This window comes from Ovis aries, chromosome 11 (assembly GCF_016772045.2).
Source record: "Ovis aries strain OAR_USU_Benz2616 breed Rambouillet chromosome 11, ARS-UI_Ramb_v3.0, whole genome shotgun sequence".
Classification (NCBI taxonomy): domain Eukaryota; kingdom Metazoa; phylum Chordata; class Mammalia; order Artiodactyla; family Bovidae; genus Ovis; species Ovis aries.
The window spans coordinates 52,515,223-52,540,854 of record NC_056064.1 but is presented as its reverse complement, the minus strand read 5'-3'; the positions used below and the strand labels follow the sequence as shown (position 1 = coordinate 52,540,854).

The 25,632-nt window shown below is 52.3% G+C and overlaps 1 protein-coding gene across 4 annotated transcripts in view; it reads right to left on the bottom strand.

Moving 5' to 3' along the window:
• Positions 1 to 25,632, bottom strand: part of RBFOX3 (RNA binding fox-1 homolog 3) — a 434,098-nt gene that overhangs the window by 130,367 nt on the left and 278,099 nt on the right. For 3 of the 4 annotated variants that reach the window (XM_060395813.1, XM_027974221.3, XM_027974222.3), the window contains one exon: positions 180 to 219. The exons of the other annotated variant lie outside the window; for it this stretch is intronic. The gene's annotated coding sequence lies outside the window, so the exon portion shown is untranslated. The remainder of the gene's footprint in view (positions 1 to 179; positions 220 to 25,632) is intronic. 4 annotated transcript variants of the gene reach the window in all.

Below are 25,632 nucleotides of genomic sequence, written 5' to 3'. Positions count from 1 at the left end.
GCCCATCATGGGAAGAGAGCTAAATAAGCCAGCCCCACTTCGACCCCACCAAACCCCTCCTTTGAGCAAATAGGAAACTCAGAGCCCCCAGCATCCACTGTCAGCAGCTCCCAAGATGTTCCAACATGCGCATATCTGTCAAAAACTATTCAGGGGGAAAAAAGAGAAAGTCTTTCTACCTTTTATTCAGCCAATTTTTCCCGAGGCACTGTGGGCTCTCTAAGAAAAAGAAAAAGAGAGAAAGAAAGAAAGGGGAGAGAATTAGAATCAATGTCGCCATCATACATCTGGTTGCTAGCTGCGATTTGCCCATTGACTAGTCAAGTCTGGAAAAGCAGGCATTATCTCCCTGGGAGGCCGAGGAAACCTGCCCAGGTTAAACTCTTGCGGCTGTCTGTGCGGCCGGCTGGGCTGGGAGTTGGCGTTTGATTTAACAGGCAAAGACAAAGGGAAACAGAACACCTCAGGCCTGCCATCCAGATTTTCCAAACTCATGTTTCCCTGCAACTCTGGGTCATTCCTTTGTGTTTTCTCTCTTTCTTCCCTTTCCCCCAAACTCTTCTTCCCCACCGCCACCTGGTTTTGAGGTTACGTTCAAAGGGGACTTTGTGAATTGTGGCTCCCCGCCTCCCCAGGTGTCTCTCTGTGTGGAGTCATGGCCTGCCAATCTGTTTTGATAGCAGTCAAAGGGGAAAATGAGGAAAAGCGGATGGGCTGCTGCTGTTGCTTAAAGAGAAGTAAGACAATTCTAAATCCCAGCAAACACATGATTTCAGAAGCCACCGTTGTGTGTTGTTTGGAATTAGGCGCTGCTTCCAGGAGCTTCCATCGGCAGGAGCAGCTTGGAGTTGGTGGCGGAGTGGCAGGGGCCAGGTATTAGCTTCTTTTATAATCCAGGAACCTGGGATGCAAGAGATCAAGGGACTTGCCCAGAGCTGCAAAGCTGATTCCTGAGGGCCTGGGGGCAGCACACGTGTGTCTGGACTCCTGATCCCGCCCTTTCCTCATCGGGCACTTTGGAGATTAGAAATGAGGGTGCATGTCTGTGCATGAACGTATGTGTTTTCTCTGGACTAAAATTTTCCTTATTGATTTTAGTAATGTTTCATAATTGTATATGTACATACCTTGCACACCTATGTGATAAAATACACGTAACATTTTACCATTTTAACCATTTTAAAGTGTACAGTTCAGTGGTATTAACTGCATTCACATTGTTGTACACACCATATCTGGTTCTAGAACTTTTTCATCACTCTGAAAGGAAACCACATAACCATTAAGAAGTCACTCCACATCCCCCTATCCCCACCGTGTGTGTACTTTAAAGAAAAAAAAAAAAAACCCTTAACATAAACGTGTTAAAAGCAACTGAAAAGCTTTCAGAATCAAAAGGTAGTCAACTGGGCCTCTTTCTTGCAATGCAGAAAATCACCGTCATTACCATCATCAATATCACCAGGAATGGTGTTAAAAAAGATGAAAAAGAAAGGAAAAAAGAAACCACCAGGAAGAACAGGGAGCTGCTCTCACTTATTCTGCACATTTTACGTGCCAGCTAGCTGCAGGCACCATTCTTACCACCCCCATTTTTCAGATGAAAAAACTGAGGCGCGCTTTGGTTAAGCAACTGCACCACCAGTAACTGGGGCAACTGGATTTCCCCAGCAGGTTTCCATTGTGCTGCACTTCCACACATGGAAAGAGGCACCCTTCTCTGCAGGGACTAAGAATTAAAAGTGGAAGGGGAACATTTAATGCACAGAATTCGCTTGGCACATGTTAAGAGTTTGTGCAAACCACAAGGCACTATTTCATGGGAAACCTGCTCCCACCCACCCCTCATCCCCACGCACACAGATAACAGCCACAGCAGGGACAGCTGTGGGCCAAAGTGTGGCTGAACTTGAACCACAAACGAAGAGGCCATCACTGATGTGGCCCTCCCAACAGCCACTGTTTGTTGACTGGCATCCCTCCCACCCCCAGCCAACTGGCAAAAGCGGCTATTCTGGCACATGTCCACACGCAGCTCACAAAGTGACCGGATGAGATTGGAAGGCACCGTCGAATGAAGGCGTCATTACAAAATGAGACGGATTGAATCAATCAACTTGCATCAACCGCTGCCTTCAGTTGATTTGGGGGATTTTCTTACTGTTGACTCTTTTCTTTTTTTTTCCCTTAAAGTGAGTTTTCCTCCCAGTTCAATTCAATTTAGTTCCATTTAATTCAATCCATCCAGCCCCAGTGAGCAGACGTATGCACTGGCTGGAGCACGGGTCTGGGCCAAGCCTGTGGGAGTCGGATAGGAGGAGTCTGCTCTGCTGGGCAGGCGGCTGCAGGGCAGGAGAATGCAGGCTGGTCCAGGATGTGAGATGGGGCGCTTCCTCCCTCCCTGCCCTAGTCTCTCCTCTACCCAAACAACTTCCATGACCACCCTCCTTTATCCACTGTGTCCACCCCACAGATTTCCTCTAGGCGCCAGGGAATCTGCTGGCCTGGAATTCCCAATCTCTGGGGAACATCGGCCCGGATCAAGGTTGGCAAGACAGCCCCACCCTCACCACCCCCAGCCTTCACTGGTCCTAAGGTCCCGAGTCACTCCTTGAAAGTGAAAGTCGCTGTCATGTCTGACTCTTACCAGGGGCCTCATTTGGCCAAAGAGAAATATCTGATACCTACGCCATTTGAGGGGCTTCCCTACGGCTCAGATGGTGAAGAATCTGCCTGCAGTACAGGAGAACCAGGGTGGATCCCTGGGTCGGGAAGATCCCCTGGAGAAGGGAATGGCTACTCACTCCAGTATTCTTGCCTGGAGAATCCCATGGACAGAGGAGCCTGGTGGGTGACTGTTCATGGCGTCGCAAAGAGTCAGGCATGAGTGAGCAACTAACCCTTTCATGCCATTTGAATCCAGGGGTTACACTGATTCAGTCCATGTCAGAAGACTCAGAGTCAGGGGCCCATGTCCATTTCCTCTGTACTTTAAAAGACCCAGAACCAGAGGGACAGTTGGGAGGCCCTGGTGAGCCTGATGCCTCACACGAGGGTCCAGCCTGTTCTCCTAGTGCTTCAGGCTGAGCCTCCAGCTCATCACGGTCCTCTGTCCAGGTACAGAATTTCCAAGGTAATGAAAGTTTTCCCTGTGCCTCCCTGGAGGTTATTGCTACCTGGAAGGAAAGGAAGTGGGCCCAGTGCAGACCCGTCCCCCCTGTGGCCCTGCTGCCCTCCTGGAGTGAGCAGCCAGAGATGGGCTGACTCCGATGGGGCTTGCCTTGCTTTCTGAGATGAACACTGGCTTCTCCTTCCCTCTTTCACACCCCAGCATCTCCTACCCTCTACGCTCTCACCTCACCCACCCGTCCCACCACCCCATCTGGGAGAGGAGGGAGGGAGGAGCCTGGGGCTCGCCCTGCTCCACGGGCCTTGCTGACAACAACCACCCATGGGAGTGCCGGTGGGTCAGGAACCATGGGGCTGACTCTCAGCCTCACAGTTAGCAAACACTGCTCTCAGCCACCCAGCGGGATAATCAATTATGGAGATTTTTGCCACCATGATCAGGTTCGTGGAGAAGCACAGCTCATTAGACCATGGGTGCTGAAGTTCCCAAACACAGCCCAGGAAAGATTCTTTAGCAAAGTCTAAACAGAGTAAGATGCATTTACCAAGCTCAGGGGTCTCCACCCAGCCCAGCCTGCACTGCTACAGCCTCTGCGTGAAGTCTGCTGAGCTACAAACTGTGGACTTCCTTGATGGCAAGGAGTTACGCAGAGCAGAGCTGCTCTCTGTTTGACCGGCCAGGAAGTCCCCTCCATGTGGCGCCCACTCACTAGGCTGTGACCTAACCCCCAGCGCACAGAGGCCATATCTCAGAGGCCCCAGAGCCTGGCGCAGGGCCAATACAGAGAGATGGAGGCAGTGGATGGTTGGTGAAGGAAGAAATGAATGGACCAGCGGGCAAGTGTCTGCCATGAGGGATCATGACCAGATGACCATTTTGAGAAGCAGGCCTGGGTCCTTCTAGAGTGGTTTACTCCTGGGGATCCCATCATAAAGGGACACTCACTCCCATGGGGACCATTCCTCATGGTCTCCCTGCTCCATTCTCCTTCACCCCAGATTCCATTAGTTCACAGTTAACTTGCCACCCTCACCCCCGCCCCCCTCCAGTGCCGAGTTCCTCTGGGCTTTTCCCTACAGTTCTTCTTAACAGCATTAGTGTCTGTCTTTATTCGACTCCATTCAAACGACAGAGGTCATTCCCTTTAACCTGTGTTCTCTTCTGTCCATAAAGCAGTGGGTTTTTTAAGAAATTAATTTACTTGCATCACCTTCGGGATGAAAAGAATACACATCCTGCACCCCTATGTTCATAACAGTCTTATTTGCAATAGCCAAGACATGGTAACAAATTAAATGTCCATCAACAGGTGGATAAAGAGGATGCAGTGCACACACACACACACACACACTGGAACATTACTCATTCATAAAAAGGAATGAAATAATGCCATTTGCAGTAATGTGCATGGACCTAGAGATTACCATATTAAGTGAAGTAAGTCAGACAAAGGAAGACAAATACCATATAATATCACTTACATGTGGAATTTAAAATATGATACAAATGAACACACCCATGAAACAGATTCACAGACAAAGAGAACAGACTTGTAGTTGCCAAGTGGGTGAGGGTGGAGGAGGGAAGGATTGGGAGCTTGGGATTAGCAGATGCAAACTAGAATCTCTAGGATGGATAAATAATAAAGTCCTACTATATAGCACAAGGAACTATAATCAATATCCTATGACAAACCAGAATGGGAAAATACAAGAAAAAGAAAAATACATGCATAACTGAGTTGCTTTGCTGTACAGCGGAAATTAATACAACACTGTAAACCAACTATACTTCAATAAAAGCTTGTTTTAAACCCATTGTTAGTGTGCGTCACGCAATACGACCTGCCGGGAAAGATTCCCTTCCGCTGTGGTCCAGACCCGCTCGCAGGTGACTCCCGCCCCAGCCAGGTGCCGCGTCTCTTGACGGTGGGGCAGGAGGAGAACGGTATGGCGAAAGCAGAGCACATCACTATGACTGATTGTGACTTCAACTATTTGCTAAAGTCAGTTTACCAGGAGTCATCTTGGCTCTTATTTATCAAGCATTTATCTTGTGCCAGACACTGATTATACATGTCAAGCCTCATATCAGCCCACGAGTTAGGCATTATTATCCCTAATTTTCAGATAAGAAAAAGGATGCTCAAATGTTTATCCATTTCCATTTCACTTTAAGTCCCAGCTACCTCACCACACCCTCCTGTACGTTTAGCGGGGAGAGGGTTTACAGGATCCATCATATTAGAACACCTGTGTTCTTAGCGTGACCGGTAAGAATAACCGAGTCGGCCACAGACGCCTGCGTTCTGAGGCAAAGAGAAGACGGCCTGTCCTGGCGGGGGTGTTTGAGAGAGGAAGAGCTTGTTGACGCTGAGGGCAATGAGGAAGCTGCTGGTGACAGCAGAGACCCATTTCTGAAAGAGGAAGCTTGGGTGTCTGAGTCAGCTTGGGCTGCATAATAAAATACCGCAGCTTGGGGGGTGCTTAAACAGTTCTGGAGGCTGGAAGTCTGCAAATCGGTGCCAGCGTGGTTGGGGTCTGGTGGGGGCCTGCTGCCCCACTTGCGGTCGGCTGCCTTCCTGCTGTGTCCTTGCGTGGATGGGGAGAGAGTTGTGCTGCTTCTGATGAGAAAGACACTAATGACGGCAGTAATTCCATCCCGGGATCCCACCCTCCTGACCTCATCCCACCCTAATCACCTCCCAAAGACCCCACCTCCACACACTATCACAGCGAGGGTTAAGGCATCAACCTGCAAATTAGGGGCGGGGTAGGGGGACACAAATGTTTAGTCCATGGCACACAGCTCCCCAGCATCCATGCTTTCCTTTGCTCTTTTCTCTCTGTGTCTTCCCAAATGTGCAGCGCTGGTGCTGGCCTCTCGTTTATGATCAGAGCAGATTTATCTGGCATTGTACAAGCTGCTGCAGTGCAGTCGCCAGCCCAGGAAGGATCTTGGGGGCCCCTTGCCCATGCTGGTCACGCTGCTTGTTAGAGTCCCTGCTCGGCGAGCCTAGGGCCCTCCCCTCATCTCAACCTTCTGGGGAGGGGCAAGGCCAGGTGTTCCGTACTGAGAAAGCATTAAAAACACCGCCCGCCCACGGCTACTCTTGTTGTATTACTTTGGATTTTATTAAATAGCCCATATTGTGCTCTCTCTCTAAGGGGAATTGGAGGTGAATGGTGCAATTTTATAAATAAAAAATTAACCGTGGGTGGCTTAAACACGACTTCTGATGATGGTCATCACAACGCCAGAGCTACCTCAATTTAAAGGTTGTGGTTTTTTGTTTTGTTTTGTTTTGTTTTTTCTCTTTATGAAAAGAAATTCACCTTTGGAGAGAAGAGGAGAGAACAAGAGAGGAGAGGAGGGGAGTGGAGGGAAGGGCTGGGGAGGGGAGAGGAGGGCTGCAGGCTCATGCCTCGGAGACCCCGAGGCACTGCAAGGGAGTCTGGGGTGTTCTAGCAGGTTCTGGTCATCAGAGTGGATGCAAGGTTGTCTGGGATTCTGAGCACACAGAACATAGCACACCAGGGAGAGCCACCCCCTTATGGGCCCCTCAGAGCAGCTGGGCAGGAAGGAGCTTACTCTGTTCTGGGAGCAGCCCAGACCCCTCTCCTAAGATCTGGCAGGGCTGAGGGACCTCCCTCAGCCAGAGTCCCCTCTTCAAGTTCGTCCGAGGCCTTTAGTCCTGCTCCAGGGGGCAGGGAGCAGGCGAGCCCATCTAGCTCTCTGCCTACAAGGTGGCCCCGTGGGCCTTGCAGCAGTAACTGCACAGCTGACATCCACCGAGTATGTGGGCAGAAGGTGGGGAAAGTCCAGTCACCCACTGCGGGTCCACTGGCCTCGAGATGCCTGTGGCTTTGGTGCCCAATGGCTGCCAAACCCTTCTGTCTGCTTGTGACTCCCTGGCCATCCCTTCTCTGCCCTTCTGTGACCAGTTGGCTCTCCTGGCTGTGTTGGACTTTGCAAACTCCGGAGCTTCTGGATCCCCGCCTGGCCCAGCCTCATGGCCACTGAGCTGCCCTGGCCTTTGCCAGCAGCCCTGGAAGCTGTCAATCACTCCTGTAGTATAGGAGGCTTTGGTGGGATGAGGCCAGCAGGCAGCTAGAGGGGAGGACCCCATGTTAGCTGAACTCAGCATGGATCTGGGACCCAAGGGAGCCCACTGGTCAAAGGCCCAGCAGCATTGCCAGCATCTGAGCTGTCCAGCAGCACTACTGTGGGTCACTCTCCTGCACTGGGGCTGGCAGGGGGCAGTTTTCTCAAGGTGGACATGGCTTGAGGACAGAATGTCCAGTGCCGCCAAGCAGACAGCAGATGGCGGGGAGGGGGGCAGTGAGGGAGGAGCCAGAGACCCCACTGTGGACATGGAAACCATTCAAGAACAGAGTCAGAGAGGAAAGGCGGGGGTGGAGGTGTGGTCTCTCCTCCCTGAAGAGCTTTCTAACACACAGCCCCTATTGCCCAGAGCCCAGCGTTGGGTTCCATAGAACACACATGGCCATCAGCCCATGGACAAGATGCCAGCAGTACTGGGTAGAATAGTACCCCCAGAAATGCGTGTCCCTCTGGAACCTCAGAATGGGAGAGAGGGTCTTTGCAGATTCAGCTAGTTAAGGGTGGAGATGAGAGCATCCTGGATTAGTAGATCTTAAGTCCAATGAGAGTGTCCCTATAAGAACCAGAAAAGGAGCAGACACAGGCTCAGAGAGGCCATGTGACTAGAGGCAGGACCTGGAGTGATGTGGCCACAGGCCAAGCTGAGCCTGAGCTTCCAGAAGCTGGAAGAGGCAGGAAGGACCCGCCCCTAGGGCCTTCAGAGAGATGGTGGACCTGCTGACAGCTTTATTTCAGGCTTCTGGCCTCCAGGACTGTGAGAGAAGAATTCTAGGAGTTGTAAGCCCTATAGTTTGCGGAAATGTGTTATGGCAGCTCCAGGGCGCTAATCTGCTGGCCTCCTCCAAACATCTTAGAATGATCTAGACATTTGCCCCCACCCTTGCTGCACCCGTCTCATCCTGGCCTGTGCAGCCTGAATCCAGACCCCAGCAGCACTTTTCCTCCTGCTCACTGGCCCTCTGTGACGTCATTCTGACCATGCCCACTCTCCAATGCTCACCCCTCCAAGAGTTGTTCTTTCTAATGCCAGCTAGGGGGGAGGCCATGGTCCAAGGAGCCAGATGCTGCATGCCCAGTAGGCTGGTGTCTGGCAATCGGATCCCGAGAAACAGCTTTCAGACTGAAAGACTCCAGGAAAACCATCGTTCCCTTGAGGGGTACTTCGAATCCACTTTTTAATTTGTTTGGGGTTTTTTGAGTTTTTTCCTACTTTTTCACTGTGGTAAAATATATGCAACAATTTTTTTTTTACCCTTTTAGCCCATTTTTAGGTGTACTACTCAGAGGGAAATACGCTCACCCCATTGTGCTATCATCACCACTGTCCATCTGCAGACCTTCATCCTCCTAAACTGAAACTCTGTCCCCATTAACTCCCCAACCCCTCCCCCAGCTCCAGAAAACTTCCATCCTACTTTCTGTCTCTGTGAGTGTGACTTCTCCAGGGACCTCAAATGAGTGGAATCACACAGCATTTTCCCTCTGGGACCGATTCATCTCACTGAGTGCAGTGTCCTTATAGTTCCTCCATGTGGTAGCAGGTGTCAGAATTTTATACCTTTTAAAGGCTGACTAATATTCCATTATACGGATAGACCACATTTTGTTCATTTGTCTGTCGATCAACATGTTGAGCCACTTTTAAAAACAGCGAGAATCATAGTATCAGCCATATTTTCCTCTTTTCTTTGGCTGTTAGCAAGTTCAGAAAAAAATGTGGCTCAACATTGCCAGTTGTATTTCAAAGCCCCACAGGCAGCTTTTACTGTTCTATTTCTCTTTTTCTGTTCTTTGATCTTGACTTCTACCTATTGACACATTTCCACTTTATTTAGTGTGGTTTTAAAAATGGATGCAAACTCATCTATGGGACACAATAGGGATACCAGCTAAGAGAGATCGCCATTGTGCATTCTCCAAGCTGTCCTTGATGCCACACCAGCTTCTGCACCCTCTGAAGAGCACTCAGCTTTACAGCTCTGCTGTCTCCAACTCTGTTCATTCATTCGCTCAACAAACATGGAACGAATCCAGGCGGGAGGGGCACGGATGTGTACAGCTTGACCATGGGGGCGAGGACGCCTTTGACTGCCTGGTTTCCTGGTCACTTCCACTGGGTTCTGATTACAGGGTTCTGATTACCGGGTTCTGATGCTGGGTTCTGATTACGCTGAGGAGGCCGTTCTTTCTAATGAAGGTAGAGGGCCCCCTCTGAGCCATTCCCCAGGGAGCTAGGGGCTGCCACGTTCTCTCCAACACTCGGCTGAAATGGAGCTCAGTGATGGCCAAGTCTGGGCGGCCGTCCCAGTCTCCACTTGGCTCTGGTCCCTTATGTTTCTTTAAAAGCCAGAGGCCTCTGAGCACAGAGTCAGCCAGGGCGGTGTTCAAAATCGCAGTGGGGATGTGTCTCCTTGTAGGTGCTCTGTGGAAACCTGAAGATGTACTTACTGCCTTTCCTTAGCCGGTGGACAGGGCCCCTCTGCAGAAGCAGTGGGTGGGATGCTGACCACCTGTGCCCTGAGCAGCATGGGTCGGGGGTGGGGAGGGTGATGGAGAGGGCGGAGGAGTTGCGTTAATACACAGGACAGACAGCGCCAATCAGCACGCAGACGGTCTGCTATACTAGCTTCTTAGATGAACGTGTTTCTCTATCAATAATTTAGACATATCCTCCCTCCTTTGGGAGACAGGCAAAATCTCATTTCCTGAGCAAATCCCCTAAGAAACCAACCTGTTCATTCCTCTAAGATTTTCAGAAATCTATCTCGATCAACCTACTTATAAAATAAAAGTAGAGACTCAGCTGAGAGGGCTGGGAGATGGGCGGCAGGGCAGCTGTCTGTACAGATCATGATAGCCAGGCGGGGTCCAGGCTGTGTCCCAGTTTCAAGGTGGGAAGTGCAGCCCCATCCTCCTCCACTAGCATCTCTGTAAATGCCACCAGGAAGATGTGCAGAGAACAGAACCAGACTGTTTGATGTTGACACAACAACTAGATAATCGCTTGAAGAAATAGAGAAAACCCAGGCAGAGATGCCCATTTTAGGAAAAATCTTGGGATGGGGTGTGTGCTCAGTTGCTCAGTCGTGTCTTACTCTTTGCGACCCCATGGACTGTAGCCCGCCAGGCTCCTCTGTCCATGGGATTCTTCAGGCAAGAATACTAGAGCGGGTTGCCATTTCCTTCTCCAGGGGATCTTCCCAACCCAGGGATCGAACCTGTCTCTTGAGTCTCCTGCGTTGGCAGGTGGGTTCTTTACAACTGAGCCACCTGGGATGGGGTGTCTGCAGGTTTTTCCTGCTCCCCAAAGGGGAAGGAAGACCTTGGTTGTGCTGGCTGCTTATGTCAGAAGTTAATCCACCATTCAGTCCCGCCTGGGATGGTGGTGAAATCTTTGGTGAGTGCCTCTGAGTGCCTCAGTTTACTCGTCTGTAAAGTGGGGAGGCAACAGTGCTGCCCTCCTGGTGCCTTTGCAAGGAATAAAGGAGAACAGGCTTCAGCATGACGCCTGGACCACTACCAGGGAGGATTTCACCCCTGTGATGAGGTCATGAGTCTGCACTGCGTTCATGGGCTAGGGAGCCCTCTGCACAAACTCATCACAAGTCATCCCACAAGCTGATAGGTGGGTGCCTTTGTCCCTGGACACAGGCAAGGAAGCTGGGGCGCCTACAGTGGCTGGTGGTCCTGGGTGGCAGAGGCGTTACTGTCACTTTCTTTGGGAAACGAGGCTGGAGGGGAGTGATGGGTATTGATATGCAGAGTGTTCAGAGGCTGGCCTCAGTAACCAGCAAGGTCCAACCTGTAGAGTTTCGTCTCCAGTCTCGGAGCTCTGAGGGCTTGCCAGGCCCCCTGGGGAACTGTGCCCACTGCCCCGTCTTTGGCAGGAGGACCCCCTGCTGGCCAGGTCCTATGTCTGAGCTGGGACCTGCCACCTGAAGGCCAAGGAGGATCTCCCTGCCAGCTTGGCCATGGCAAGGTCCCCGCCCCTGAGTCAGCAGCATCACAGGCCTTCCCCTTCCTGCACCTGACAAAGGACTCCCGAGACCTCTAAACCACCAAGCCCAGCAAACCACTGCTGGAAGGGCCGTGAAGCCTGGGACTTTGGGCACAGCCCACCACTGCCTGCTGGAGCGCTGGTGGCCAAGGAGTGCTTAGGTCTTAAAGTCACACACATGTGCTTGGGCTGCGGGTTGAGGGCAGGGGGCGCCGCTGAGCTGTGAGCAAGTCAGAGCCCGCTCTGCACCCCGTCCTTCAGCCCTACTCCAATCCTGCAGCATAACCACCTCTCTCGTTTTCTGTATCTTGACACTTCGACACTGGGGCACTGCCAACCTTGGAGGGACTGCCCCTCCCACGGCTGGCTAATTCCTAGAGATGGCAGACAACACCCCGTGCCCGTCTTTCATGTACAACCCAGCCAACCCAGAGCCCACACCCCTAAGCCCTCTACCGGGCTCTCACTCTCCAGGCCACTGTCCACCGGCCCTAACCACCTCAGGGCCAGGTATCGGACACTTGGGACAGCCTGTCTGCCTGGAACCCACTGAAATGGCTCAACCAGCCCATCCTGATCCTGCTCACCCTGTCACACCTGTCTGTTCCCTTGGAAACCACATCTCAGGCTCTTGCCCACATATTCCCATTCCCTCTGCCTTCGGATCTGTCCTGGTGCTGTGCCACGTGGCCCTACATGGCATGCCTCCTGTGTTTCTAGGGGACAATGGCAACCCACTCCAGTACTATTGCCTGGAAAATCCCATGGACGGAGGAGCCTGGTAGGCTGCAGTCCATGAGGTCGCTAAGAGTCGGATACGACTGAGTGACTTCACTTTCACTTTTCACTTTCATGCAGTGGAGAAGGAAATGGCAACCCACTCCAGTGTTCTTGCCTGGAGAATCCCAGGGACGGGGGAGCCTGGTGGGCTGCCGTCTATGGGGTTGCAGAGTCGGACACGACTGAAGTGACTTAGCATAGCATAGCATGAGTATAACATCGTCTCCTCACATGACAGTCACTTTTGCTTCTTTGTGCCCCCATCTCACCCGATTCAAGCAAATCTTGGGTCCTATTAGCACCTGCCAGGCTCAGGTTTTAAAGGGTGATACCGAAGTACTCCCCTGAGGGCGAGGGAAGACTCAGTACTTGGTGCAGCTTAGAGGCTGCCGGCCCGGCTTGATTGCTGCTTGCCAGAGCCGCCTCAAAAGGACTATCACTGCTCAGCAATTACCTTTTGGGCTCAACACATCTCTGCCCGTTTTACCAATTTCAGTCTTCTATTGGAATCGGCCTCAGAAGTAAAAAGTGAACCTGAACTTCTATCAGACCCATGTCCCGGCGAGCGTCTGCCTGCAACTGACCTTCAATGACAAGCAGCTAATTTGTGGATTGGGCCTGTATGGGCAGTTGGATCTATTTAGTAATAGATAGCCTCTGTCTTGGGGCTTCCCTGGTGGCTTAGTGGTAAAGAATCTGCCTGACAACCAGGAGATGTGGGTTTGATCCCTGTGTCAGAAAGATCCCCTGGAGAAGGAAATGCAGCCCACTCCAGTATCCTTGCCTGGAAAATCCCATGGACAGAGGAGCCTGGTGGGCTACAGTCCACGGGGTTGCAAAAGACTCGGACACGACTTGGTGACTTCACAAGAGGCAGCAGCCTCTGTCTTCCGCCACACTGAAAGCCTTTCCTGAGATGCACGGAGAACACGGTCATTTGTGAGTGTGTCCACGTGCACATTCCTAAGGTCCTGAGGCTACTGGTCAAGACTTTAAGTAGTAATGACAAAAACAACTTGCATTGTAGGAGGAGGCCTTTATGAGGACTGTTCAACTAGCAGACCTTGAGATGCGGCGGACAAGCCATCACGGGAAGTCGCTGGTTGTTCAATGCTGAATGCATGTTTGCTTCCGTGGATATGCATGTTGGGTGAGGCTCACAAACCCTGCCGTGCTTGGAGGACATCTGATTTGTAGAAACAAGGGAGTAGAGCTGGCTTTCTGGGTATTTCAGCTGGTAAAGAATCCACCTGCAGTGCAGGAGACCAGGGTTCGATCCCTGGGTTGGGAAGATCCCCTGGAGGAGGGCATGGCAACCCACTCCAGTATACTTGCGTGGAGAATCCCCATGGACAGAGGAACCTGGCGGGTTCCTACAGTCCATGGGGTCCCAGAGTTGGACATGACTGGAGTGACATACACACAGGAAGGGTTCCCCACAAGGCTTCTTGGACAGACACCCCTCTCCTGGGCTCTCCTTGCTCCCTAACTGCCCACTCAGCCTCCTTAGCAGCTCTCTAGGCTTCCCTCTCATTTGCACCTCTCTTCTCAGTGACACATGCCTGGACCATCTTCTCTGTGCCCTGGCTCCATCCCCATCTGTCTTGCAAGAACTCCTACTTCCAGGTGTCCGGTCCAGCATCCCCTGGTCCCTTCCAGATATTGCCGCCTGGTTACCTATGCTAGGAGACAAGCAAACTAAAGACACAAGACCAAGAAAGTCCCCTTCCCCCACACCTCCTAGTTCAGCCAATGATGCTGATCCAGCGCCCCAGACTCAGAACTTCTGGGCATCCTCACTTGTGCCCTCCCTCATCCTCCCCAAATTGTGCTCCTGGCTTCTATCTGTTCTCCCTCCTCAGCACCTTTGTACCTGTTTGTTCCTCACCACCTGGCAAAGGGCCCCTTCTCTCCCCAGAACTCTCTGCAGCCTCTGAACTTGCTCCGGACCTGGAGCCCCTCCAGGAGTCTGGCCCCAATGTGTGGCCAGATGGGTCTGCTTCACTGCAAACCTGACCCTGTCACATATCTGACAGCAGCCTGCAGGCTTGGGGAAGGTTCAGACCTCTTCACCTGGTGCCCGAGGCTGCTCACACCTGGTGCCAACCCACCTTTTCAGCCCTGCCTCCCCCGTGGCTCCCCACCGCATATCTATCTCAGGTCAAGAGGAGAGTCCTCCAGGTCCATGATATGCTTGCCTGTGCCTGCAAAGACCTGTTACTTTTCCTCCAGCCATAAACTCTTCCTCAACTGAATTATCACATGCTCTCTGTCAGCCTTGTCTTTCTTGATCTCTCAGCAGAATGGCAGCTTGTTGAGCAGACCCTCAGGCCTCCTGGGCTGGTCCCACATACTCCTGGTCCTCCTCCTGTGACTCCAGCCTTCCCTTCTCCATCCCCCTTGCAGCTCCAGCCTCTTCTAGTGGGTACCCCAGGGCTCAATCCGCCCCTTTCTCTTCTTACACTTTACCTTTTCCCTGAGCTTCTCCATCACCACTCTAACTGCAGTCACCACCTGCATCCCAGGGATGCTGGACTTGGCACCTGCAGCTGAAGTCCCTGAGGGTCAGGCCAACTCAACCAGCCTCTTTCTCCTCCAACCCAATATGATCAAGGCTCCTGGTCCTATCTCAGCAGATCCATTTCAGTAAATGGAACCGCCCCCCAGCCAAGCGAGCAGGTCACCTGGGGGCCACCCTGGCCCTCCCTTTTTCACATCATGTCCATCATCGATTCTGCCAATTCGGCTTCCAGAATGCCTCTGGCATCATCTACTTCTGTCTACCTGTATGTAACATGTTGCTTATCTGGCTCCTAAACTATCACTTCTTAGCAGTGGCCACAGGACTGAAAAAGGTCAGTTTTCATTCCAATCCCAAAGAAAGGCAATGCCAAAGAATGTCCAAACTACTGCACAATTGCACTCATCTCACATGCTAGCAAAGTAATGCTCAAAATTCTCCAAGCCAGGCTTCACCAGTACGTGAACCAAGAACTTCCAGATGTTCAAAATGGTTTTAGAAAAGGCAGAGGAACCAGAGATCAAATTGCCAAACCTGTTGGATCATAGACAAAGCAAGGGAATTTCAGAAAAACATCTTCTTCTGCTTCATTGACTATGCTAAAGCCTTTGACTGTGTGGATCACAACAAACTGTGGAAAATGTTTAAAGAGGTGGAAAACCCAGACCACCTGACCTGCCTCCTGAGAAATCTGTATGCTGGCCAAGAAGTAACCATTTGAACCGGACATGGAACAACGGACTGGTTCCAAGTTGGTGAAGGAGTACATCAGGCTGTATGTTGTCACCCTGCTTATTTAACATGCATGCAGAGCACATCATGCGAAATACTAGGCTGGATGAAGCACAAGCTGGAATCAAGATTGCTAGGAGAAATATCAATAACCTCAGATATGCAGATGACACCACCCTTATGGCAGAAAGTGAAGAGGAACTAAAGAGCCTCTTGATGAAAGTGAAAGAGGAGAGTGAAAAAGTTGACTTAAAACTCAACATTCAGAAAACTAAGATCATGGCATTCGGTCCTATCACTTCATGGCAAATAGATGGGGAAACAGTGGAATCAGAAACTTTATTTTCTTGGGCTCCAAAGTCACTGCAGATGGTAACTGCAGCCATGAAACTAAAAGATGCTTGCTCCTTGGAAGAAAAGCTATGACCAGCATAGACAGCATATTAAAACTCAGAGACATTACTTTACTGACAAAGGTCTGTAAAGTCAGTTCAATTCAGTTCAGTCACCCAGTCGTGTCCAGCTCTTTGCGACCCCATGAACCGCAGCATGCCAGGCCTCCCAGTCCATCACCAACTCCCAGAGTTTACCCAAACTCATGTCCACTGAGTTGGTGATGCCATCCAACCATTTCATCCTCTGTCGTCCCTTTTCCTCCTGCCTTCAATCTTTCCCAACATCAGGGTCTTTTCAAATGAGTCAGCTCTTTGCATCAGGTGGCCAAAATATTGGAGTTTCAGCTTCAACATCAGTCCTTCCAATGAACACCCAGGACTGATTTCCTTTAGGGTGGATTGGTTGGATCTCCTTGCAGTCCAAGGGACTCTCAAGAGTCTTCTCCAACACCACAGTTCAAAAGCATCAATTCAGTGCTCAGCTTTCTTTATAGTCCAACTTTCACATCCGTACATGACCACTGGAAAACCATAGCCTTGACTAGATAGACATTTGTTGACAAAGTAATGTCTCTGCTTTTGAATATGCTGTCTAGGTTGGTCATAACTTTCCTTCCAAGGAGTAAGCGTCTTTTAATTTCATGGCTGCAATAAAGTCAAAGCTATGGTTTTTCCAGAAGTTATGTATGGATGTGAGAGTTGGACCCTAAAGAAAGCTGAGAGCCGAAGAATTGATGCTTTTGAACTGTGGTGTTGGAGAAGGCTCTTTGAGAGTCCCTAGGACAGCGAGGAGATCAAACCAGTCGATCCTAAAGGAAATTAGTCCTGAATGTTTATTTGAAGGATTGATGCTGAAGCTGAAGCTCCAATACTTTGGCCATCTGATGTGAAGAACTGACTCATTGGAAAAGACCCTGATGCTGGAAAAGATTGAAGGCAGGAGGAGAAGGGGGCGACAGAGGATGAGATGGTTGGATGGTATCACCGACTCAATGGACACGAGTTTGAGCAAATTCCTGGAGATGGTGAAGGACAGAGAAGGCTGGTGTGCTGCAGTTCACGGAGTTGCAAAGGGTCAGACACAGCTGAGTGACTGAACTGAACCGAAAACTATCACTTCTTACGTGAACCAGCCCCCAAACGGTTTCCTGAACTCATTCCGGCTCCCACTCAACAGCCAGGGTGACACTTTCATGACGGAAATCTGGACCTGCCCCCTCCCTCCTATTGACACCCGTGCACTGCTCCTCAGAGCAGCTCCACTCGCTGCAGTCTCCTGCACCCACACCCAGCGTTTCCCCAAGAGGGGTTAGAGCCAGGCGGAGTCGGCTTGCTCCTTCCTTGAGAACCCCACCCCCACCCCAGACAAAGCCAAGGGGAGGGCGCGGATTAATTTAACTTTTAATTACATCCACTTAACAAGATTATCCAGCTGAGGTTAAAAAAAGTCTGCCTCCCAGATGAAAAAAAGCCCTCTCTTTATCTATTTATATCCACTATATACATAAGCAGAAACGAATATTTCTTTATGGACCATTAAAGATTTAATGTTTAATTTATAGCCACTTTCTCTGGCGGGGTGTCCAGGCACAATGTCAACATTTTTAATTAAATGAAAAAAAATTTTTTATCATAAAGATATATATATATATGTATATATATATATATATATATATATATATATTATTTTTTTTAAGCCACATTTGAACCAGTTAGCAACAGGCCCTATTTGCTGCTCTGGGAAGTGTCGCTGGTGGGAGAAAGTGCTGGGAAATGGGGAGACGTCTCTGGAATTTCAGATCACAGGCTGGGTAGTTTGTGCCCCTCTGGGGGTTGGGGGGGGTGGGGGCAGCCCCTGCTGTAAAAGCCCAGCTATGTGGCTGAGCACGGGAGGCTCTGGGTTGTTTGTTGAGTACCCACTGTGTGCCAGGCACTCTCCTCGGTGACTGACACACTCACACAACCTCAGTTCTCCCAACTATGCTACAGGAGTCAGGGGCAGGGTAGGGGCCAGGGATGACCATCAGTGAAGCTCAGTGAAGCGCGACCTGCCCTAGGTCACACAGCAGAATTAAATGGATGAGGAGCCACGTGCAGATCCAGACCAGAGCCCCCAGCCCAAGCTCTTTCCTTTTTTCCTATAGCCTGCTGAGAATGAACTCAGGAAGGAGCCTTCTGACCACTGTGTGTCAGACTTCTGAGTCATCAGAAGCGACCAGACACCCAGGTGTAAGCAAGGAGCTATGCCAGGGGGACTTGGTCACTGATGGGTCCCTAACACCTGGGTTCAGTGGGCTCCCAGCAATCATTCAGGGAGTTTTAAAGTTCATGAGAGTGAGGGTGGCTTTCTAGGAGGTCCTGGCATCAGGAAGCAGGGACCCTGAGGTCTATAGGAGGCCAGCTGCTGTCTAGCTCTGATCCCTCCTCTTCACTACCCTGCCCCTTGGTGGCAGCAGGTAAAGAGAGTCACTTGCTCTGAGGGTCCCCTGCTGTAGCCTAGCCCTAACCCTTCACTCAATCTGGAACACATGGCCTTAGGGTGCAGCTTACAGCCGCCTGGCCGGACTCATGCATGCTGACCTTGGGTGAAGATCGAGGGAAGGACAGCTAGTTGTCCAGCCCATCCCTGGCCCCACCTGAGGGTCCTGGGGGTGGAGATGGAAGCTGGACCCTGAAACAAATCAATCGTGTCCAGGGCGAGCTCTCAGGGCACTGCCCTCCTGTCCTGGGAGGACTCACAGCTGACCAGGGCCCACTGGTCTGCTGCCACCAGGAGTCACTCCTGAGTCCTTTCAGCAACTCCTGGACTTGGGCCCTCTCGGTGCAGCGTCAGGCCAGGCCATGGGCAGCGAGGGACCATTCACAGCCGTGTTCCTGTGAAACCGGCTCTCCTGTGTGGGTTCCGCAAACCAACAAGGCCACTGCCTGGCTGGCCGGATGTGTGAATAGCCTGACTGTGCAGGCAGTGGCCACTTGGGGTCTTGCCACAGGCCTGACGCTCCGGGGAAATCGTTGGGCTTACAGGCCAATGCAGTAGATGAAGTAACACCTGCCCGGGGCCCTCCCTTACTTTGTTCTAGCTCCAGGGAGAGTCTGGACAAGACCTGTGCGCCCAGAGACTCCCACCCTGGGCAGGGACGGTCGACCATGCAGGAGGGCAGGTGGCCTTTTCTGGGGGCCCAGACTGGACTTTGCTGACTTCCCTGCCCCCGTGCTGCCTGACCCTTCCCTTCTTAGCTGACCCCTCTGAGGCTTGACCTCTTGCCAGGTCTATCCTGTAGGTCCTTCTCGAGCTCACAGCTTTCCCAGCCAGTCTGGTCATGATCCCGTTTCCAGGACAGGAAACGGGTGGCTGTGTGATCACGTGTGTGTGTGTATGTTGTGTGCTGGGCGTGGGTGTAAGGGGAGCACAGAGCAGTCAGGGAGGGGGCACTGGGGGTGACGGTGCCGCAGGCCCGCGTGGTGAGGCCCCGCCCAGCCGGGGTCAGAGGACACCAATGACAGCGCGAGGGACACTCGGACACTCCGTCTATCCTGCCACAGCTGTGCAGAGAAGTGACGTCTCGGGGGCACAGCCCAGGCTCCCCCGTTTTTCACTCCAGAGCACCGTCCCTGCCAGCTGTACTCAGGGGCAAGGCCATGTTAATTTGAACCAAGGGTGGAAATTAGAAGCAACCAGAAGCCAGCGGCCTTTAATGGGGTGCTACATCTTCCCCTGCTGCTGGCACCTCCAGGGGCAGACTCGGGGAGACTCTGAGTCAGCACCTGGATGGGCAAGGGCCGCCCGAGCTCAGCAGCTGGCACTTGGCTTGGCCTCCCGGGTGTGCTTGTTTCCAGCTCTAGAGACACCACAGCTAGGGACTGGTATCCTCTCCTCTCTCCCTCTTCCTTCTTCTTTCCCAGCCCCGGGGGAGGAAGCCCCTCCTGCAAGTCCCAGGGGCAGTGGGGCTGCTGAGATGGGCACTGAGTCCAAACCAAGCCCACAACCTTCATCTCCTGCTTTGGGGCAGAGTTCACGCACTCACTGGAGCCAAGGACGAGCCCAGCTGCCATCCCTGCTGACTCCCTGGGTTCCTCCTGCCTGGGGTGGGGAGGACCTAGGTCCTCTCATCCAACAAACACTGAGTCACAGTCCTCTAAGAATTGGGGAGCTACCTTCCAAAGCCATGAACTTCCATGGTCCAGAGGAAACAGGCTTGCTGACGGGCCGGCCACGGTGGTCCATCTTCTGCCCCCACCCCAGCCCTCCAGGGTGCCCCCCCCACCCCGCCCCTCCGGCCTCCACCTCCATTAGCTGTTGAGGTCAGACACTTATTAGCTCTGTTCTTTCCTGCAGGGAGGCAGGCACGCGCACTCGTCTCTGGAGCTTCTATTCCCATAAACCGACCCTCCATTTCTCATGTGGATCCACTTTAATTACGAAGCTAAATAACGAGAAGAAAATATTAAAATTAAAAAAAAATCTCTACACAAAGCAAGTTTGCTTGTGCCGGCCACTGGCTCCCAGAGCCAAGGCACAGAGCGAGGATGGCACCACGCCACTCACTAAAAGCATGAGTGTCACTAAATCAATAATTCATTTACTTTAATGAGATAAGTACTTTGAAAACTAATTGCAAACCTGCTCCATTTACTCCGACCTGTTACAGCCCTTAATGTAAATCGCAGAACCAGTGCTGTGGGAAGGAGAGAGTCTCTAGGTGGAAGACACCGTGTCATCTTCCTCCCTTTTCTCTAAGAAAGAGAAAGAAGTTCTCGATGGGGGTGGGAGAAAGTGGGGACCCGATGAGCTCCATCCCTCCACCCACCCAGCAGTGGCCCAGTGCCCCTTTCCACTGGCAAGCGGGTGCAGAAACATGTGCTGATATGAAGTGACTGTCCTAAGTCCTCCAGATCTTGGAAAGTTGAAGCATGGGCCCTTAGCCTCCTTCCCCTCAAACCCCGAGCCTCAGGTGGAATGCATGGCCTCAGAGAAACCTGTGCAAGGCTGAGCATCCTTAGGAGAGTATGGCCAGAGATGTTTGGTAAGTATGGCCAGCTCATGTTTGGTAAGTGAAATCCCAAAGGGTCCTGAGTGTTCTGGCAGCACACAAGCTGGGGACCAGAAAGGCAGTCTGACCAACAGGCACTGGCGGGTCAGCTAGCACAGCCTGTGTAGAGCTGCACGCACCATTAGCAGAACGCTGAGGTTTATCGTCTACCCGGGCTGGCGGAAGAGCCACAGGACCCATGGGGTTGGGAAAAGATACCCAAGTTCTCCTTACTGTCCTTTGCTGTTCATCTTCCGGCAAAGAAGAGCAATAATGGCAGATTTTTCCCAGCTTTTTATGTTAGGGGAGTCCCAAATCCTTCTCTTGCTTTCTGTTTTTTGGCCTTACTGGAAATCGATTCTAATTCCTCAACATAAATCCAAGGGTACTTCTTGACATTTTTAGGAAGAACCCACATAGTTTAGAGACTTTGTCTCTAAAATGTCTTGGAGAATACAGAAGCACCTATGTTTGCTTTGTGGTGAGATGCTGGTCTGGTTGAGCTCTAGAGCTGACCTGGTGCAGGGAGCTCTGTGCCTTCAGGCCAAGCTGAAACACTGGAGAGCGGCCTGCAATGACACCCCCAGGCTTGAGGAGGAGGAGCCTGGAACTGTGGCCCTGAAACTCACAGCCCACTCACCCCTCCTGTACTGGGGCAAGAGCAGAGGATAGAATCTCCCTCATTCGAAAGCGCCAGGTGTGTAGCTTACTCATCACTGTCAGGGTTACTGCTGGTACGATTTTGCTAAGAATGTGCTAGATCAGCCCCAGCTCACTGGGCGTCCCTGGAAATAGAGGATAATTTCCCCAAGCTGAAATGGAGCCAGGGGCACAAATGATATTCTGGGGCAGATCCTGGCCAATTAAAAGAAGCGATGGGTTCTGGGGGCTGAGGGGAACAGCAGGAACTGGATTCTTCTCAATTGTGCCAAAGCAGAAGAGGGGCAGGGGAGAGGGGGGTATAGCACCCTAGAGTATGGGAAAGGACTCTGGCGTGTCTCAGTGGAGGCTCGCCTCTGCAGAATCCCACCTGCTCACCCTCCTGCTCTGTTGGTTGCAGAGAAGGGGCTGGTGCCCAAGACATCTTGAATGTGACCAGCTACCACAACCCCAGCCTGTGCAGGGGGAGGGGAGAGCCGCTGCTATAAGTTATGTTCAGAGACACTGTCCCAGAAAGTGTTTCCTCAAAGACCCCCCGTGTCCTCCAAACTGAGCAAAGGCTGCTCTTTCTAGGTGGCGGTCACTGGTTTTGCGATTCTACCTCGAAAGTCATTGCTCGAAAACAGAAATGTCAAAATTCTCTTTCCGTTTTAAATGTTGCACATCGGGCTGAACTGTGTGTAGGAGTGGAGAGAGCAGAGTGTCTGCTGAGTGCTGTTTCTCTATAGTCACACCTTCCTCCTCCCTGAAGCACTGACCGAAACCCAGAGTGAGCCGTGACACCACCTGACTTCTGTGGACGCCACCCCAGAGGCTGCACTGTCCCTGGAGTGAGTGGGGGATGGGGAGGGGTGGGTCCAGCACTGACTCCAGGTGGAGTCGGCCTGGCAGGACCTGCCATCCACATAGTGAGATGTCCTGGGTGCCCAGCCCCTCTGGGTTAAGTGCAGCTGCCCACAACATGAGGCTAATGAGAAAGGTCATGGGGTAGGGGCACAGAGAGGCGTCACCACCTAGAGAGAGCCTCTTCTATTTTTCCCTCCCACCATTTGGGAGGCACTGCGTGACACGGTGGGAAGGGCAGGAGCGGGGCCTTTGGAGGGCTGATGAGGGACTGCTTTGCAACACGGAAGGGAGGGGTGCGCGGCTGATGCAGGAGCGATGGCAGCGGGCAGAGAAGGGGCACGGTATCAGCAGACATGCTTCCTTTTGCTGAACCGGCAATCCTGCACGCCCCTCGGAGGTGAGCGATCCTGTGCCCGGACCATCTGCGTATGCTGGCAACAGGACGTTGCCATGTAACCCAGTCCAGACGGCTTCACACGTCAGTCCAGGCCCTCAGGGGTGCTTCTCACAGCCTGCCAGCCTTCACTGCAGCTGCAGCCGCCCCAAGCTGGGGCCGAGGGTCAACGAGGCAGGTGGCCTGAGTGGCCGCAGGCTCTGGGAGGGGAGAGCAGACCTTTCCAGCTAGGCAATGGTGGGGCCAACCCATAGGGGCTTTGGCTAATGGCTGCCACTCTGAGGAGCTCATTAGCGGGAGGAAAGCTGCCAGGCCTATGAGCAGCCCCTGGAGGTGGCGAGGGAGCCAGCAGGATCATCTCGACCTCAGCTCTTTGGCTGCGTCGTGTCAGAGCCTGGGAGATCTGAGCAAGCAGGTGAGACAGACACATTGCTTGTGCCATCCTGCCAGGGTTCATCCCCAGCTTCAACCCAGGCCTGATACCAGAGCTGCCCTTTGGTGAGGTCTCTGGATGGAGCTCCAGGACCAGGGGTTGGGACCCAGGTCTCTCCTGCAACATAGGGCTTCCCAGCCCTGAGCAAGTAACACCAGGGCAGATGGCAGCCATGTGGCCTTAGCACCTGGCGCTGCTATAAGCGCTCTGCCCTGTTCTCTCATTCAGTTCATGAGGAGGTCCCAACGGCTGGTCTGAGCATTGTCCCCATTTTACAGATGAGGAGACTGAGGCCCAGAAATGCTAAATCAACTGTGAGGACAAGGCGAATGAGAGCCTAGGGGGGTGTGCTTCAGCCCCCACTTACCCTGTACCCCAGACGGAACCCTCACGTGAGCTTTTCCCTGAGCCAGCTTCTGAGCCTGAGGGGTGTACAATGCCCCCTCCACCGGGAAGGGGAGAAACAACTAGCCAGGAGGCCAGTCGAGAAGGGAAAACCTGGACGTGAGAGAGGATTTTCAGTCCAGATCAGATGCAAACCAAGCCGTTCCCCGGCTCCACAGCCCTGCCTGCTCTCATTGGCAGACCTCATCCCCCTCTGGTTTCTCTTCAGGCTGCTCTGGACTCCTTGCTGGTTGTGGAGCCCTCCAGGCATCCACTCCACCCCAGGGCCTTTGCCCCGCCCCAGCTGTTCCTCCCTCCCCTAGGTCTCAGCTCACATAAAAGGGTTAATATCATAAGCTTCACCTGCCCCCCACCCCCAATCCCATCCCCTCCATGGCACTTGACCCTTGCAGGCTCCCTGCAACTTCCTCAGGACCATAATCCCTTGACTGTCCCTCTCCCCCAGCACGATGTAAGCTCCACAAAAGATTTTTATCTCTTTTGTCCACTAATATAGACACTGAAGTGTCTCTAGAGTTCAGGACAGGACCTGGTTCAGATAGGACACTTCTCAAATATATTAGAGTAAATGAAGAAAGGCGTGAACACCCACAGAATGGTAAGCACGCAGCTCCTCCCTCCTTCCCTCGCTTCCTTTTTTCTTTCCTCCAGTTTTCTCTCTCTCTGGCAGAGTCATAAAGAGCAGAGAGCAAGATGGGAAAGGGCCTGGAGGCCAGAAGTGTAGGTGGAGATGCTCTTGCCAGATTCCACAAAGAGCCCTCCAGGACTGTGTGCACTCGACTTTCCTGGGGTGGGTCTCTTGAAATGGAGATTCGATTCAGCAGGTCTGGGGTGAGGGGTGGGGAGGGGAGAGCTGAGAGCCTCCATTTCTCACGAGGTCCCAGGTGAAGCAGATGGCCTCAGGTGGTGTGGAAGATGCCAGGGCAGGGACCACAGTCTGAGTCAGAGCTCAAGCACCAAGCAGGTGGGGAGCAGAAATGTGTTTCCTTCGGTTCTATGCTGATCCCCACTGCGACCTCAGTGTGAAGCTGGGATCAAGGCCTGCACACCTACAGGCTTCTCCTGCTCATCAAAGATGCCCCCAGAGTGGCCCTCCTCCGCATCAAGGTCTTGGTTGCTGATGGATTCTGCCAAGGGGAGGGAGCAGGACTGGAGGGTGCCTGGGACCAGAGGAACTGCTGGTTTGTTTTTCTGGGACGTGGAGAGGACAGAGATATAAGAATACCTGCCGTGTTTACACAGCACAGCTGGGGACCCCGGGCCATTCACAGCACTCAAAGTCTGAGTTATTGACACTCCTCTTCTCTGCCTGGCTACATCCTAAACCGAAATAACCACTCTGGAAGGGCTCTCTGTCAGTCACGGCTTTCTGTGGAGAAGCCAAGAACCCAAGCCTGGAATCCTTCATGCCCAGACCTCACCCACCCCACCATGTCTCACACCCAAGGGGACCCAGCCCCTCATCTTGAGCCCCTGCTGCAAGGGTGTGCAGGCATTTATACATTGCTCTCTGAATTTCACCCCAGCTGTTCTCCACTGAAGGAAAATCAATGGGAAGAGCTCAATTAATAACATGAGGGGCAAAAGGATTAGGATCCTAAATTAGGTCAGTGCTGCTGCCTGCTCCCAGGGTAGGACCCCTTAATCATTGTTCCATTCTTGAGAGGTGGACTGCAGGCTGAGTGGAACGCTGGAGTGGATTCTTCCTGAGCACTGAGGGGCCAGGCCAAGGTTGATACAGTAGAATTGGTCTTTCTCCACTGGATGGAAACCAACCTATGCGCTTCAATCATGAGTGTGGGGGCAGCCCAGACAGGATGATGTGTCTCTAACCCTAGGCCATGAAGCATCACTGTGGTCACCTTTTATTTTTTCCATTTCAGGTAACCTAGTGGCTGAAGCTGTGGGAGCTTGCCTGCTGAGCTGGTGAGTTCTCCAGGTAAGGCTGGGGCAGATGAGGCGTCAGCCTCCACACCCCAAAATCTTGCTTGTAGCTCTTCTGGCTGGCTGCTGCTTGGCTGAGCAGGTCTTGAGCGCAGGTGGGGTAACACAGGTGGGGCTAACGAGGCATTCCAGAGTCCCGAGGGCTCTTAGAAGCTCAGTTTGATCCCTCCTCCGCTGACCCAGGTGGACACGGGGGCTGTCCCCCTGCATGGGCTTCATTCCGCAGTGACCCTGCCTGGC